Source organism: Rhamphochromis longiceps, linkage group LG1, assembly GCF_057381845.1.
Source record: "Rhamphochromis longiceps isolate RC_006_pf linkage group LG1, R_longiceps_female_GT1.1, whole genome shotgun sequence".
NCBI classification, from domain to species: Eukaryota; Metazoa; Chordata; class Actinopteri; order Cichliformes; family Cichlidae; genus Rhamphochromis; species Rhamphochromis longiceps.
The window spans coordinates 10,789,420-10,794,557 of NC_140557.1; positions in this window are offsets into that span (position 1 = coordinate 10,789,420).

Here is a 5,138-nt window from a genome sequence, read left to right on the forward strand (position 1 = left end):
CAGAGAAATATTTATGCAAATAAAATAACATCCTTGCATGTCTTGAAAGAATGTGTCCACTTTTATCATTTAAGAATTTGTGGAATTTTCAATTTCTAAAAAAAAAAAGATTATAATCACTTATCATTTGGTACATATTGATCTGTCAACTGATTGGTGAAACTGTTGCTTTTACGTTTACCTTACGTTTTAGCACAACTGTGTGATCCTCCTCACCTGATCTCAGCAGAGAACAACCACTAAATGCAACTTTAGTCTTAATACAATTTTGGTTACTTTGTTCTCACATCTACAGAAACACAAAAACGCACAGTCTTGCTTTATATGCACAGACAAGGCAGAAATGAGTGATGGAGAGCGGCCTCTTCATTGAAAGCCCGCTGTTACACAAACTGTGATTACCAGCTGTGATTTCCACCTTCAATTTGTTTTAACCTTTTCAAACATACAGACGCTCATTTAATTTTAATCAAAATTGATGAGGTGGCATGGAATCAATTAAATCACATTGTCGCCGCGCTTACAACAGTGTGACTCCCTCCCTACCCCCAGCTTCTGCTCTTCTCTTTGGCCACATCTCCCTCCATCCTCACACTTTCCTCTGGATGGTTCTTGTATATTGCTGTATCCATTTGAGCCATGCCTGCAGGGCAATCCTGTCGCAGTAGATTGTGGGAGAGATGTGTTGGTAATCTGATTTGGTCTCCTCAGGACCTGAGTGAGTGATCAGCCTCTGTGGATGCGAGCTGGACACAGGCCTCATACGGATTGGGGACTCACCGTGCCAAGCTGGAAGGAAAGGTCAAACCCGACAGGCCTCACTCCTAAATTAATGTGACTCAACTTTGGGCCTCAATTTAACCGAGCTGCCTTCTCAGGCAAAATCAGAACCAGGAATCAGTCTTGGCGGAGTTCCACTCTGCAAACTGAAATCCATCTGAAATCCATTTAGTGTATTTCAAAAAGTTTAAGGATGATTTTTATGTTGCGCTGACAGGTTTGACTTTCAGTATACAAGGCAAACACTCTAGTCCAAGCAATCCCAAATATCATGTTTTAACATCTACAAATGCTGACCATATCCAAATCCACATTTTGCTCATGTAACTCCAGAAACAACAGAATAGTCTAATTCATCTGCTTTTATGTAATATTAATAAAAAAAATATGTCTGTGAAGGTTCTCAGTCATCCAGGTCATCGTAGTCAAAGGAGCTTGCAAAGAAAAGCGTCTGGACTTCTTTAAGAAGTCTTAATAAAAAAAAACAAACAAACATGAAAAGTCCCCAGCTTTGTTATTGCAAGGATGTTTTAGGAATCTTACATAAGAGGAAGAAATCAAAATAACTTCATGTTCCTATAGAATCGACTTTCCTGATTATAAAAACAGGATACCTGGGTGTGTGTATACATAGTCGTCTGACCCTCCTTCCTATGAGTGACGAACATGGACATAAGGTTTCAAAAACACAGTATTAACGTTAGCTTACAGGTCAGAGGAGTGCACAAAAGTTCTGGCAAGAAGAGGTTGGCAAGCTGAAATGCTGGAAATGTTTGGATGAAAGTACGTAAAAGGTATTAACGCTTTTACCCCACCCAAGCTTGAAATTAGGCCTTAAAAAGATAACATGTAAGAAAAATGATAAAGGCTTTGATCTCTGGTCCACTACAAATGCTTTGTTCTTCCTGGTTGTATCAATTGTAAAGTGGAGATCTTTTCCACTGATTTGGCATGACATAATGGGCTTTCACTTTGAGATGTGCTGCATAGTTTACAAAAAAAAAAAAAAACAGTCTATGAATGTTTGGCAGCATTATGGCCCTCTGTAAAGATGAACCCACTGTTTAATCTGCTGTCAGTTCAGCTGTACTAAAGCCAGCTGGAAAGGCTGAACGTGATACAGGTGCTGGGTTCAACTGTAGCTCAGTGTAAATGTTTAATTTAATTCTTTTGGATGGTTTCCTCTCTAGACGCTGGTATTTTGATTTAATACATTTTTACTGCGATCGGTGCACTCATTAGTACACACCTTCACAGCTCACATGTTGGACCACCCTTGACTTTTGCTAGCTTAAGCTTAGCAGTCTTTCTCCTACAGCTCTTCAGGGAGTTCCTCCAAATTTCATTGTTACATTTCCTTATCACACCAGATGACACCTTGTTGATTTTCATTCTCCTATTATTCTCTCAGAAAAGTGATTGCGCCTCATTTCCTGTGTAGTGGTTTATAGAAACAGTGAAGGGCTCGGTGAGGGCAAGGTTCGGGGAACCTTATAAAACATCAGTTATCCAGCGCCAGTATCTGCAGTGAAAGTTTGTTTTCTTGCTCAGTGTTTAGGGTGTTTTACATCTCTGTCTGATTTCCAGATGGTTCTGTGAATGAAGGGCAACAACTTTTCCTGCGTAATAGTCGAGGATGGGTCAGCATGAGGTTGAAATAAAGAAATGTGTCTTTTATTTGCCAGTGAGACTGGCCAACAAAGGTGTGAAAGTGTTTCTATTTTTCAAACAAACCCCAAATAATGCCTAGATCAGTGGTTCTTAACCCGGGTTCGATCGAACCCTAGGGGTTCAGTGAGTCAGTCTCAGGGGTTCAGCAGAGCCTCCACCGTGACATGCACGGCTCATTTTGTGCACCAATAAAAAAACATATCTATGTCTTGAATTTGAAAAAAATCATTTTTTTATTTTTCACTAAAGAGGGGTTCAGTGAATGCGCATATGAAACTGGTGGGGTTCGGTGCCTCCAACAAGGTTAAGAACCACTGGCCTAGACACTCATTTTCTTCCTCTTTTTCCTACTTGATTCCTATTGCCAACAAAACTTGATCATGCGTTACAGTGTTTACAACAGTTTCACAATATGTATTTATGGTTACATCATAGAAAAGTAGAAGTTGGAGGATGGAAATTGAAATGTGTCTCTTAGAGGAGATGTTAGTGCAGTCTGATTCTAATCTATAATTTGAAATTTTATGTAAGACTTCCTGATCAACTGTAGCCTTTTTTCAAACCATAATCATGTCAATCAGCATGCTATTAGGCTTCCCCTTTCAGGCCAATGATTACTACCCACAACTGAAGGGTTGAAAGGATGTGACCAACTGAAAGATAAAAGTCTTTTTGATATACTGATGAGGACTGATGGAGGACTTTTTTAGAGACAATGGCATTCTTACAGATTTTCTTTTGTGTGTACGTGTTGGCTGAAGCTCTCTTTACTAGTCTGCAAGTTTGGATTGTCTTAGGCATATTTTAAGGATGTGCTGTGTGCTGCTCGGAACATGGCTCTCTGTCCCCAGACATCTGACTCAAACTGCTGTTTCACTCACCAAATGTATACAGCAAGAAGGAAAAAGACTTAACATTGCTGAAGTAGTTAAATCTTTGCAGATACTACTAAAGCCTAGAGGGGAAAATTTAATGACACTCCTCCCTTAGTGAGGCCTGGAGAGATTTAAAACAGAGAGCTTTAAAGGGGCAGCAGAACAAAACAAACCCACTCAGTACTAATACCATGAACTGATTGCCATGTAGTAAAGACCTGGTAAGTTAAGTCTGCGGAATGACCACGTAAGAATTGCATTTTTGTTTTTATGTGTAAGGGCAAAGGTCCTTTACGTTAAAATTGTGGCCTATGGATTTACAGAATAGCCTGAAAGTCTCATTTAAGCTGTGTCATATGTGTCTGTTTTGAACTTAATTATAAGGTAAGACAGAAAGGTATATATTTGTCATTATATTTATAATATTACCAAGACTGAAACTATTAAGTAGAATAGGTGCATATGGCATTGTATGGAAAGAAATGTTTGTGTGGTTTTAAAGGGCATTAGAAGGGAAAAGTCTTTGCTTTGCCCCTAACTAAATGTTCAGGTTAATTCTAGAGGGTCATGCTGTGGCAGCTGAGAGATTGCCTCTCCGTTTATTACAGTTTAAGCCTAAGGTCAATCAGGAAGAATCCAAATCTTAAGAGAAAAAGAAGACTGAGGAAAAAGTGGAGGATAGAAGAGGACTTAAAAACTCCATGGATACAGCATGATTAGGGTTATAGACTGATTTGCCCATTCCCAGTATTTGACCTGCATTATGCACCTGCACAGCAAAAAACTGTGAGGACTATTACCTTTAAAATAAATGTGCTATTGTATAATATTTAAGATGACTGAAAATTTGAAGGAACACACTTGTTGAAGGTACATCATAACAAAACGCAGTACATGCAATTTAGCTGATTATGGTCAATTTTATTCTTACCTAGAAATGCCATTTTCAAATGTAACTGGCACTGCAAAATAAAGTGCAAAAGAATAGAAGTAATTCAGAAGAAAAGGGCAGTAATAACACATTATCCTACCTTGTTACCTGGTCCTTTGTCTTACCATCACTGCAGTTATTCAATCTTCACAAACAAAACGCCTCCAACCAGCCCTGTTAGGGTTTTTTAAAACAAGCACTGGAGAGCAAAGAGGACATTCATTGACTTTAATGGGATGAACTGATCAACCATATCTAATAGAAATCATTGCCCCTGGCAAAAGCTGCTTTAGAATTGAATTACACATGGGACACAATGCTTTTATGGCTTCTTAGAAAACTGTAATTCAATCTGTTTAGTGCAGAGAAGAAACAGATAAAGTCCAAATGAAAACATTAAAAAAAGTTTTGGTGTATGTGAAATTTACGTGCTATAAAAACATGAAGGTAAAGCGATCATATGTCTCTTGGACAACGTTAAATCCAAACACCAAGTAGAAATGCACATAGGCCTACATGCGCTATCGTTTTACCCCATTCTTGACACGGAAAACTTAAACATCAAATAAATCAACATATTCTAACAAGTTTGTGCTGTGTACGTTTTGTGTGTTTGTTTTTCTCACATACTTGATTTATAGAAAAAGCAATGCTTCGTATAAGTTCGTACAAGTTTCGTTCCAGGTGGAACAATCTTACCACGACTGTACAGTCGGATGTAGGCGTGCAGATTTATGGAAACTTGAGCTATGACAAGCCAAAAAAAAAAAAAAAAGTCGACATCAAACTGGAGAGAAAGCGTTCAATTATGAAATATCACGTGGAAGGGAGAGGGGAAAGCGATTTAAAAGCTCGCATTTTATATCGTCTCTGCTGGAGAA